The 12500-nt window shown below is 62.0% G+C and overlaps 1 non-coding gene across 1 annotated transcript; it reads left to right on the top strand.

Moving 5' to 3' along the window:
- The first annotated feature begins 9309 nt into the window (after positions 1 to 9309).
- Positions 9310 to 11124, top strand: LOC142790923 (small subunit ribosomal RNA). Its single transcript, XR_012889860.1, has one exon. It is a non-coding gene; the product is annotated as a small subunit ribosomal RNA (ribosomal RNA).
- Positions 11125 to 12500: the final 1376 nt, after the last annotated feature.

Here is a 12500-nt window from a genome sequence, read left to right on the forward strand (position 1 = left end):
CACAGTTTTCCCGGTGGTGCCGCACCCGGGCTCGCCCCGGCTGACGCAGTTTTCGCGCCGCCCCGGCTGACGCGGTTTCGTGCCGCCCCGGCAGACGCGGTTTTCGCGCCGCCCCGGCTGACGCGGTTTCGTGCCGCCCCGGCAGACGCAGTTCGGACTTAGCACTTTTCGGCTGTGCCTGGCTGGCGGCCCACTCACTCAATCGCCATGTCTGTTTGCCACAGTTTTCCCGGTGGTGCCGCACCCGGGCTCGCCCCGGCTGACGCAGTTTTCGCGCCGCCCCGGCTGACGCGGTTTCGTGCCGCCCCGGCAGACGCGGTTTTCGCGCCGCCCCGGCTGACGCGGTTTCGTGCCGCCCCGGCAGACGCAGTTCGGACTTAGCACTTTTCGGCTGTGCCTGGCTGGCGGCCCACTCACTCGATCGCCATGTCTGTTTGCCACAGTTTTCCCGGTGGTGCCGCACCCGGGCTCGCCCCGGCAGACGCGTTTTTTTTTTTTCTTTCGCCCCGGCTGACGCAGTTTTCGCGCCGCCCCGGCTGACGCGGTTTCGTGCCGCCCCTGCAGACGCGGTTTTTTGCGCCGCCCCGGCTGACGCGGTTTTTGCCGCCCCGGCTGACGCAGTTCGGACTTAGCACTTTTCGGCTGTGCCTGGCTGGCGGCCCACTCACTCGATCGCCATGTCTGTTTGCCACAGTTTTCCCGGTGGTGCCGCACCCGGGCTCGCCCCGGCTGACGCAGTTTTCGCGCCGCCCCGGCTGACGCGGTTTCGTGCCGCCCCGGCAGACGCGGTTTTCGCGCCGCCCCGGCTGACGCGGTTTCGTGCCGCCCCGGCAGACGCAGTTCGGACTTAGCACTTTTCGGCTGTGCCTGGCTGGCGGCCCACTCACTCGATCGCCATGTCTGTTTGCCACAGTTTTCCCGGTGGTGCCGCACCCGGGCTCGCCCCGGCTGACGCAGTTTTCGCGCCGCCCCGGCTGACGCGGTTTCGTGCCGCCCCGGCAGACGCGGTTTTCGCGCCGCCCCGGCTGACGCGGTTTCGTGCCGCCCCGGCAGACGCAGTTCGGACTTAGCACTTTTCGGCTGTGCCTGGCTGGCGGCCCACTCACTCGATCGCCATGTCTGTTTGCCACAGTTTTCCCGGTGGTGCCGCACCCGGGCTCGCCCCGGCAGACGCGTTTTTTTTTTCTTTCGCCCCGGCTGACGCAGTTTTCGCGCCGCCCCGGCTGACGCGGTTTCGTGCCGCCCCGGCAGACGCGGTTTTTTTGCACCGCCCCGGCTGACGCGGTTTTTGCCGCCCCGGCTGACGCAGTTCGGACTTGGCACTTTTTGGCTGAGCCTGGCTGGTGGCCCACTCACTCGATCGCCATGTCTGTTAGCCACAGTTTTCCCGGTGGTGCCGCACCCGGGCTCGCCCCGGCTGACGCAGTTTTCGCGCCGCCCCGGCAGACGCGGTTTTCGCGCCGCCCCGGCTGACGCGGTTTTTGCCGCCCCGGCTGACGCAGTTCGGACTTGGCACTTTTTGGGCTGAGCCTGGCTGGCGGCCCACTCACTCGATCGCCATGTCTGTTTGCCACAGTCTTCCCGGTGGTGCCGCACCCGGGCTCGCCCCGGCAGACGCGTTTTTTTTTTCTTTCGCCCCGGCAGACGTGGTTCCCCCCCCCCCCCTTTTCGCTCGCCCCGGCTGACGAGGTTTTCGCGCCGCCCCGGCTGACGCAGTTTTCGCGCCGCCCCGGCTGACGCGGTTTCGTGCCGCCCCGGCTGACGCGGTTTTCGCGCCGCCCCGGCTGACGCGGTTTTTGCGTCGCCCCGGCTGACACGGTTCGGACTTTGCACTTTTCGGCTGTGCCTGGCTGGCGGCCCACTCACTCGATCGCCATGTCTGTTTGCCACAGTTTTCCCGGTGGTGCCGCACCCGGGCTCGCCCCGGCTGACGCAGTTTTCGCGCCGCCCCGGCTGACGCGGTTTCGTGCCGCCCCGGCAGACGCGGTTTTCGCGCCGCCCCGGCTGACGCGGTTTCGTGCCGCCCCGGCAGACGCAGTTCGGACTTAGCACTTTTCGGCTGTGCCTGGCTGGCGGCCCACTCACTCGATCGCCATGTCTGTTTGCCACAGTTTTCCCGGTGGTGCCGCACCCGGGCTCGCCCCGGCTGACGCAGTTTTCGCGCCGCCCCGGCTGACGCGGTTTCGTGCCGCCCCGGCAGACGCGGTTTTCGCGCCGCCCCGGCTGACGCGGTTTCGTGCCGCCCCGGCAGACGCAGTTCGGACTTAGCACTTTTCAGCTGTGCCTGGCTGGCGGCCCACTCACTCGATCGCCATGTCTGTTTGCCACAGTTTTCCCGGTGGTGCCGCACCCGGGCTCGCCCCGGCAGACGCGTTTTTTTTTTTTCTTTCGCCCCGGCTGACGCAGTTTTCGCGCCGCCCCGGCTGACGCGGTTTCGTGCCGCCCCGGCAGACGCGGTTTTTTGCGCCGCCCCGGCTGACGCGGTTTTTGCCGCCCCGGCTGACGCAGTTCGGACTTAGCACTTTTCGGCTGTGCCTGGCTGGCGGCCCACTCACTCGATCGCCATGTCTGTTTGCCACAGTTTTCCCGGTGGTGCCGCACCCGGGCTCGCCCCGGCTGACGCAGTTTTCGCGCCGCCCCGGCTGACGCGGTTTCGTGCCGCCCCGGCAGACGCGGTTTTCGCGCCGCCCCGGCTGACGCGGTTTCGTGCCGCCCCGGCAGACGCAGTTCGGACTTAGCACTTTTCGGCTGTGCCTGGCTGGCGGCCCACTCACTCGATCGCCATGTCTGTTTGCCACAGTTTTCCCGGTGGTGCCGCACCCGGGCTCGCCCCGGCTGACGCAGTTTTCGCGCCGCCCCGGCTGACGCGGTTTCGTGCCGCCCCGGCAGACGCGGTTTTCGCGCCGCCCCGGCTGACGCGGTTTCGTGCCGCCCCGGCAGACGCAGTTCGGACTTAGCACTTTTCGGCTGTGCCTGGCTGGCGGCCCACTCACTCGATCGCCATGTCTGTTTGCCACAGTTTTCCCGGTGGTGCCGCACCCGGGCTCGCCCCGGCAGACGCAGTTTTCGCGCCGCCCCGGCAGACGCGGTTTTCGCGCCGCCCCGGCTGACGCGGTTTTTGCCGCCCCGGCTGACGCAGTTCGGACTTGGCACTTTTTGGGCTGAGCCTGGCTGGCGGCCCACTCACTCGATCGCCATGTCTGTTTGCCACAGTCTTCCCGGTGGTGCCGCACCCGGGCTCGCCCCGGCAGACGCGTTTTTTTTTCTTTCGCCCCGGCAGACGTGGTTCCCCCCCCCCCCTTTTCGCTCGCCCCGGCTGACGAGGTTTTCGCGCCGCCCCGGCTGACGCAGTTTTCGCGCCGCCCCGGCTGACGCGGTTTCGTGCCGCCCCGGCTGACGCGGTTTTCGCGCCGCCCCGGCTGACGCGGTTTTTGCGTCGCCCCGGCTGACACGGTTCGGACTTTGCACTTTTCGGCTGTGCCTGGCTGGCGGCCCACTCACTCGATCGCCATGTCTGTTTGCCACAGTTTTCCCGGTGGTGCCGCACCCGGGCTTGCCCCGGCAGACGCGTTTTTTTTTTTTCTTTTCGCCCCGGCTGACGCAGTTTTCGCCCCGCCCCGGCTGACGCGGTTTCGTGCCGCCCCGGCAGACGCGGTTTTTTGCGCCGCCCCGGCTGACGCGGTTTTTGCCGCCCCGGCTGACGCAGTTCGGACTTTGCACTTTTTGGCTGAGCCTGGCTGGCGGCCCACTCACTCGATCGCCATGTCTGTTTGCCACAGTTTTCCCGGTGGTGCCGCACCCGGGCTCGCCCCGGCAGACGCGTTTTTTTTTTCCTTCGCCCCGGCAGACGTGGTTCCCCCCCCCCCCCTCCGTCTTTCTTTTTGTTTTTTTTTTCGCCGCGGCTGAAGTGGATTTTTCGGTGCCTCGACGCCCCGGTAGTCGCGGTTTTTCCGTTTCCGCACGGCCCCGGCTGACGCTGCTCGGTCACAGTCGCCTTTTGTGAGGATTGCAGACTTCTTGAGCGCGGGTGTTTTTTTTTTGTTGTTGTTGTTGTTTTATTACGCATTCGCTCCAGCAGACGCTGTTTAGACTTTTTGTTTCCTCTTTTATCCTGCGACGAGGTGACGAGGTTTATTCGGTGCCCCGCCGCCCCGGCTGAAGTGATTTTTCCTGTCCCGTGCCGCCCCGGCTGACGCGGTTGGGACTTCGCGTTTGTTCGGCCGCCACGGGTTTTGGCGCACTCGCTCGGTTGCTTGTTGTTGCCACTTGTTGCGAACCCAGGTTTCTTGAGCGAGCGCGGGCGTTTTTTCTTCCTTTCTTTCTTTGTTCTATGTGTTAGCGAATCGGCCTTTAATATCACACGAGGACTCACAACCAACAATTTTCAGTTTGAAGTGTAAAAAATCTGCAGGTGTTGACGTAACTGACTTGCCCCGTACCCTTGAGTACATCCATGAAGTTCTCGTAGTACTACTAAATCGCATTATTCCAAGTGGAGAAATTCCCATAAACTTGCAAACCTCTACACGAAAATCGGTGCGCGTGATAAAGTTGAAAATTATCGTCCGATATCAAATGTGCCTTCTATAACACAAATTCTAGGAAAAAAAAAAAAAAACACTTGTTCGCCGTTCTCTGCGCCGTGACTGGCAGCACTCCGGCGAAGCGAAACGGGGTCGATTCGAGCACGATATCGGCGTCTTTCGACGTGCTCGCCGGCGACCGTCGCACGAGTACGTCGCACGAGCGCGTCTGCCGGGGCGCCGTTTGCGAAGCCGACGCAAAAGTGGGAACCGCCGCTCGGATGATCGCCGCTTTCGGCAGAGTGAGTGTTGGCACTCCGGGGAAGCGAAACAGCGTGAATGCGCCCACGAAATCGGCGTATTTTGAAGTGCCCGCCGGCGACCGTCGCACGAGTACGGTAAACCGCGTCAGCCGGGGCGTAGTTCGGGACGCCGACGAAAAAGTGGGAAGCGCAACTCGGATCTTCGCCGTTTTTGCAGGAGTGAGTGGCGGCCCTCCTGCGAGACCAAGAAGCATCGATTCGTGCACGAATTCGGCGCCTTTCGACGTGATCGCCGGCGACCGTCGCTCGAGTAGGGCAAACCGCGTCTGCCGGGGCGGGCTTCGGGACGCCGATGCGAAAGTGGGAAACGCTGCTCGGATGTTCGCCGTTTTTGGCCGAGTGAGTGCTGGCACTCGGGCGAAGCCAAACGGGGCCGATTACGGCACGATATCGGCGTCTTTCGACGTGCCCGGCGGCGACCGTCGCACGAGTACGGTAAACCGCGTCAGCCCGGGCGGAGTTCGGGACGCCGATGCGAAAGTGGAGAACGCCGCTCGGATCTTCGCCGTTTTTGGAGGAGTGAGTGGCGGCACTCCGGAGAAGCCAAGGAGCGCCAATTAGCGCACGATATCGGCGTCTTTCGACGCGCTCGCCGGCGACCGTCGAACGAGTAGGGCAAACCGCGTCTGCCGGGGCGGGGTTTACGACGCCGACGCAAAAGTGGGAACCGCCGCTCGGATGTTGGCCGTTTTTGGCAGAGTGAGTGCTGGCACACCGGCGACGCGAAAGAGCGCGAAAGCGCCCACGAAAGTGGCGTATTTGGACGTGCTTGACGGCGACCGCTGCAGGAGTACGAAAAACCACGTCAGCCGGGGCGAGCGACCCACGGCGGTCTGGGTGCTTATCGCTGCTATTATAGGGGCACCCCGGCAGACGCAGAAAAAAAAAATTTTTTTTCGACCTTCTTTTTTGCTGGTCGAGCTCGGGTAACCCAGGTCGCAATGGGAGCCGCGCACGAAAGCGGCGTCGCGAGACGCGTTCGCGGTCGCTAGTCGCACGAGCTCGGCAACCGCGTCAGCCGGCGCGGAGTTCGGGATGCCGACGGCTAAGTGGGTACCGCTGCTCGGATGTTCGCCGTTTTTGGCCGAGTGAGTGCTGGCACTCCGGCGAAGCGAAACGGGGCCGATTCGGGCACGATATCGGCGTATTTCGACGTGCTCGCCGGCGACCGTCGCACGAGTACGGCAAAGCGCGTCTGCCGGGGCGAGGTTTGCGATGCCGACGAAAAAGTGGGAAGCGCCGCTCGGATCTTCGCCGTTTTTGCAGGAGTGAGTGGCGGCCCTCCTGCGAGACCAAGAAGCATCGACTCGCGCACGATATCGGTGTCTTTCGACGTGCCCGCCGGCCACCGCCGCACGAGTACGGCAAACCGCGTATGCCGGGGCGGGGTTGGCGACGCCGACGCAAAAGTGGGAACCGCCACTAGGATGTTCGCCGTTTTTGGCAGAGTGAGTGCTGGCACACCGGCGACGCGAAAGAGCGCGAAAGCGCCCACGAAAGTGGCGTATTTGGACGTGCTTGACGGCGACCGCTGCAGGAGTACGAAAAACCACGTCAGCCGGGGCGAGCGACCCACGGCGGTCTGGGTGCTTATCGCTGCTATTATAGGGGCACCCCGGCAGACGCAGAAAAAAAAAATTTTTTTTCGACCTTCTTTTTTGCTGGTCGAGCTCGGGTAACCCAGGTCGCAATGGGAGCCGCGCACGAAAGCGGCGTCGCGAGACGCGTTCGCGGTCGCTAGTCGCACGAGCTCGGCAACCGCGTCAGCCGGCGCGGAGTTCGGGATGCCGACGGCTAAGTGGGTACCGCTGCTCGGATGTTCGCCGTTTTTGGCCGAGTGAGTGCTGGCACTCCGGCGAAGCGAAACGGGGCCGATTCGGGCACGATATCGGCGTATTTCGACGTGCTCGCCGGCGACCGTCGCACGAGTACGGCAAAGCGCGTCTGCCGGGGCGAGGTTTGCGATGCCGACGAAAAAGTGGGAAGCGCCGCTCGGATCTTCGCCGTTTTTGCAGGAGTGAGTGGCGGCCCTCCTGCGAGACCAAGAAGCATCGACTCGCGCACGATATCGGTGTCTTTCGACGTGCCCGCCGGCCACCGCCGCACGAGTACGGCAAACCGCGTATGCCGGGGCGGGGTTGGCGACGCCGACGCAAAAGTGGGAACCGCCACTAGGATGTTCGCCGTTTTTGGCAGAGTGAGTGCTGGCACTCCGGCGAAGCGAAAGAGCGCGAATGCGCCCACGAAAGTGGCGTGTTTGGACGTGCTTGACGACGACCACCGCAGGAAAACGAAAAACCACGTCAGCCGGGGCGAGCGACCCATGGCGGTCTGGGTGCTTATCGCTGCTATTATAGGGGCACCCCGGCAGACGCAAAAAAAAAAAAAATTTTTTTTCGACATTCTTTCTTGCTCGTCGACCTCGGGTGACCCAGGTCGCAGTGGGAGCCGCGCACGAAAGCGGCGTCGCGAGACGGCTTCGCGGTCGCTAGTCGCACGAGCTCGGCAACCGCGTCTGCCGGGGCGGAGTTCGGGACGCCGACGGCTAAGTGGGAACCGCCGCTCGGATGTTCGCCGTTTGTGGCCGAGTGAGTGCTGGCACTCCGGCGAAGCCAAACGGGGCCGATTCCGGCACGATATCGGCGTCTTTCTACGTGCTCGCCGGCGACCGTCGCACGAGTACGGCAAAGTGCGTCTGCCGGGGCGGGGTTTGCGACGCGTACGCAATAGTGAGAACCGTCGCTCGGATGTTCGTCGTCTTTCGCCGAGCCAGTGCTGGCACTCCGGCGAAGCCGAACGGAGCCGATTCGGGCACGATATCGGCGTCTTTCCACGTGCTCGCCGGCGACCGTCGCACGAGTACGGTAAACCGCGTCAGCCGGGGCGGAGTTCGGGACGCCGATGCGAAAGTGGGAAGCGCCGCTCGGATCTTCGCCGTTTTTGGAGGAGTCAGTGGCGGCACTCCGGTGAAGCCAAGGTGCGCCAATTCGCGCACGATATCGGCGTCTTTCGACGTGCCCGCCGGCCACCGTCGCACGAGTACGGCAAACCTCGTCTGCCGGGGCGGGGTTTGCGACGCCGACGCAAAAGTGGGAACCGCCGCTCGGATGTTCGCCGTTTTTGGCAGAGTGAGTGCTGGCACTCCGGCGAAGCGAAAGAGCGTGAATGCGCCCACGAAAGTAGCGTATTTGGACGTGCTTGACGGCGACCGCCGCAGGAGTACGAAAAACCACGTCAGCCGGGGCGAGCGACCCACGGCGGTCTGGGTGCTTATCGCTGCTATTATAGGGGCACCCCGGCAGACGCAGAAAGAAAAAAAAAAAAAAAATGGGGACATGGCGTGCGTCACCGTGCGGCTTCGCAGCGTTGCCGAAGTCGCCGAGCCCTTCGACTGAGCCGAACGGCGGACAGGGAACGTTGGTCGGCCGTTCTAACCTGTCGGTGCCACGCCGAGACGTCGTTAAGGAAAACCGCGTCGTGGGCCTCTACGACGCCGTCGAGTCGTTGTACGTTTGGTGTCCAGCGTGTCGGCGGCGAGTAGCGGACACGTCGTTCACGACTTCGGTCTTTCGCAGTCGACGCGAACTTGCGGAGAGTCGTGGTGCCTCACGTTTTCGGCAGAAACCGCGGCGGAATTTTCCCGTGCGTGCGCGCACGACCTCGGTGCTGTGCCGTCAGCGTAGTGTTGCACAAACTCGTGGCCTACCCAAGGTGCGGTACGTTTGCGGCCGTATCCTCGGTGGGAATTTCGTGAGTAGGGTCGCAAATTCTACGACCTCGGCGGGTTTGAGAGCGACGTAGACTTGTGGCACGCTCAACGTGCCACACGTTTCGGGGCACACCCGCGGTGAAATTTTCTCGAGTACGCTCGTATTAGTGCCCAAGGAGGTCTGGGTACTTATCGCTGCTATTATGTGGGGGTTCTCGTGAGCGGCGTACGCGAAAGCGACCGGGTGTCTGATATGCGGCGGGCTTCGGCCTCGTCAAGCGTGTCCTCGGGTCTGCTCCAGGGGAATCCACGGCAGTCGTCTGCAGCCTCATCCGCTTGATGCGTTAGGGGCTGGTTGTCGGACGGTGCCGTTTTACCACGATATCGAGGTGTGTTCCGTGTCGTCCTCGGGCGATTCAGATGCGAAAGCGCCGAAGACGCGGGCGTGACCCGTCGTCTGGCGGCTTTGCAGTCTCGGCTCCGTTGCTAGTTCCGGCCGGTCCACCGACAGTGCAGCGGGCTTGGGCAACCCGCACGGCGCGACCGAGTCGATGCAACGAAAAAGAGCGAGCATGAACGTGCTTCTTGCCGCACGGCTCCCACTCGTCTTTCGGGAAGGTTGTGCCGTAGCGAGCTCGAACGCCGTCATCTCGGAGTGCAAAATAAGCGTGTTGGGGCGCCTGAAGGTGGCCTCCGCCGCACACAGACTGCGTCCGGCCCGCCGAAGGCGAGGACGGACGCGCAGTCGAACGATTACCTGGTTGATCCTGCCAGTAATCATATGCTTGTCTCAAAGATTAAGCCATGCATGTCTAAGTACATGCCGAAATAAGGCGAAACCGCGAATGGCTCATTAAATCAGTTATGGTTCCTTAGATCGTTTCTTCCTACTTGGATAACTGTGGCAATTCTAGAGCTAATACATGCAGTGAGCCTGGAGCCCTTTGGGTAACGGGTGCTTTTATTAGACCAAGATCGATCGGGTTTCGGCCCGTATTGTGTGGTGACTCTGGATAACTTTGTGCTGATCGCATGGCCACGAGCCGGCGACGTTTCTTTCAAGTGTCTGCCTTATCAACTTTCGATGGTAGGTTACTTGCTTACCATGGTTGTTACGGGTAACGGAGAATCAGGGTTCGATTCCGGAGAGGGAGCCTGAGAAACGGCTACCACATCCAAGGAAGGCAGCAGGCGCGCAAATTACCCACTCCCGGCACGGGGAGGTAGTGACGAAAAATAACAATACGGGACTCTTTTGAGGCCCCGTAATTGAAATGAGTACACTCTAAATCCTTTAACGAGGATCAATTGGAGGGCAAGTCTGGTGCCAGCAGCCGCGGTAATTCCAGCTCCAATAGCGTATACTAAAGCTGCTGCGGTTAAAAAGCTCGTAGTTGGATCTCAGTTCCAGACGAGTAGTGCATCTACCCGATGCGACGGCTCGGACTGAACATCATGCCGGTTCTTTCTTGGTGCACTTCATTGTGTGCCTCGAGATGGCCGGTGCTTTTACTTTGAAAAAATTAGAGTGCTCAACGCAGGCGAGTCGCCTGAATAAACTTGCATGGAATAATAGAACAAGACCTCGTTTCTGTTCTGTTGGTTTTTGGAATACGAGGTAATGATTAAGAGGGACGGACGGGGGCATTCGTATTGCGGCGCTAGAGGTGAAATTCTTGGACCGTCGCAAGACGAACTACTGCGAAAGCATTTGCCAAGAATGTTTTCATTGATCAAGAACGAAAGTCAGAGGTTCGAAGGCGATCAGATACCGCCCTAGTTCTGACCATAAACGATGCCAACCAGCGATCCGCCTGAGTTACTCAAATGACTCGGCGGGCAGCTTCCGGGAAACCAAAGTATTTGGGTTCCGGGGGAAGTATGGTTGCAAAGCTGAAACTTAAAGGAATTGACGGAAGGGCACCACCAGGAGTGGAGCCTGCGGCTTAATTTGACTCAACACGGGAAAACTTACCCGGCCCGGACACTGGGAGGATTGACAGATTGAGAGCTCTTTCTTGATTCGGTGGATGGTGGTGCATGGCCGTTCTTAGTTGGTGGAGCGATTTGTCTGGTTAATTCCGATAACGAACGAGACTCTAGCCTATTAAATAGGTGCGGGGTTCCCAGCACCTTACAACCTTCTTAGAGGGACAAGCGGCTCCTAGCCGCACGAAACAGAGCAATAACAGGTCTGTGATGCCCTTAGATGTCCGGGGCCGCACGCGCGCTACACTGAAGGAAGCAGCGTGTCTTTATCCCTGTCTGAAAAGACTGGGTAACCCGTGGAACTTCTTTCGTGATTGGGATAGGGGCTTGCAATTGTTCCCCTTGAACGAGGAATTCCCAGTAAGCGCGAGTCATAAGCTCGCGTTGATTACGTCCCTGCCCTTTGTACACACCGCCCGTCGCTACTACCGATTGAATGATTTAGTGAGGTCTTCGGACCGATGTCCGGCGCGGCCTTTCGGTTGCGCCGGTCTGTTGGAAAGATGACCAAACTTGATCATTTAGAGGAAGTAAAAGTCGTAACAAGGTTTCCGTAGGTGAACCTGCGGAAGGATCATTAACGGATTGTGAAGGGTGAGCGCCTCAGCTGCGTCTGCGCCCGACACTTTCTGCCGCTGACCCCGTTTGGACGCGGGGTCGGCTTTTCCCCACGGGGCTGCCTGAATGTGGAGCGGCACCCCGTGACAAATTGTTGCGCCCAGCGGACGCCAACACCGCGACCTTGGACGGTCGGCCAGGTGGCGGACGCGGGTACAAACGGCGCAACGCACTCATAGGTCGGCTTTCGACCCGCCACTGCACCGTGGCTCGAAGCGCTCGAAATGCGCGACCCGACCGCTGCGGGACCGCCTAGTACTGTAAACAGGAGCGGCGGAGCGCGAACGGCGAGTCGTGGTTACGTCGGTAGAAGGCGAGGCTGCGCGTTCCCGAAACGCCAGCCGAGTGCCCTCCCGACCGTTCGAGCGTGCAAGAACGAGACCCGACAATCGCGCGGCGACTGCCAAGTACGAGAGGAACGGCACAAGCGTCGGCGGTCGGTCAAGGAACTGGCGATGTGACGGGTCCGCTGTGCACCAGTGCATACCGTCCCGCCGTCCGCGGCAAGCGCCTCCGCGTCCTCGGGTGACGGAGGCTGCCGGTCGGTTCTTGCAGGCGAGGGATCTCGCTGGCACCGGTTCGCGTTGACGCGCGGCCGGTCATGGCACGGCGATGCGACGGCCGAGGTGCGCAGTACTCGATGGAGGAACCGCACGCTCCGATGACCGTCCCGCCCTCCGCGGCGTATGCGTACCGACCGTAATGGTTGCAGCAGCGCCGGCCGGCTTTTGAATTCGCCACACGAAACACGGTGCGAGATCGCGGTTAGGGGAGCGTCGACGTTGCCAGGCGTTTTGCTTGCTGCCGAGGGAAAGGCGGCACGGCCACGTCGCGCTCGTCGCGATTAGCGGGTCTGCGCGCTTTGGGAAGGTGCCGCAACGACTTGCCGAAAGAGGAAGCACGGAAGAACGAGGGACTTGGACGTCCCGACAATTGAACGCACTTGCGGCCAGGCCCTTGCTGGCTTCGTTCTTCCGCCTCGAGTAGGCTCGTACGCGGCTCCGGCGCCGAAAGTGGTCCTTGGCACCGACTTCGGTGGACGTGGGAAGTGCCGCGCAAGTACGGCGCGCCTGGCTCCACCTGTTGGCTAAAGTAGGCAGCCGGATCGGCATTTTGGTGTGCGGTGGCAAACCGTGGATGCGAAAAAAGCTTGTGCGATTTCGTGGAACAAAAAGCGGGGGTCCCCCTTTTTATGCGGAGGAGACCGACCCGCCTGCCGTGGTGAACCGCGACGCCACGGTAAAAACGGGAGAGGCTTGTCGATGGGACCGTGCATCCCGCGCTCCACGGAGGCCGGGAGGCGGCCGCCCGAGGAAATGTGTAGCCGTCGAGGCCCGC

This window comes from Rhipicephalus microplus, unplaced genomic scaffold (assembly GCF_043290135.1).
Source record: "Rhipicephalus microplus isolate Deutch F79 unplaced genomic scaffold, USDA_Rmic scaffold_134, whole genome shotgun sequence".
Taxonomy (NCBI): Eukaryota; Metazoa; Arthropoda; class Arachnida; order Ixodida; family Ixodidae; genus Rhipicephalus; species Rhipicephalus microplus.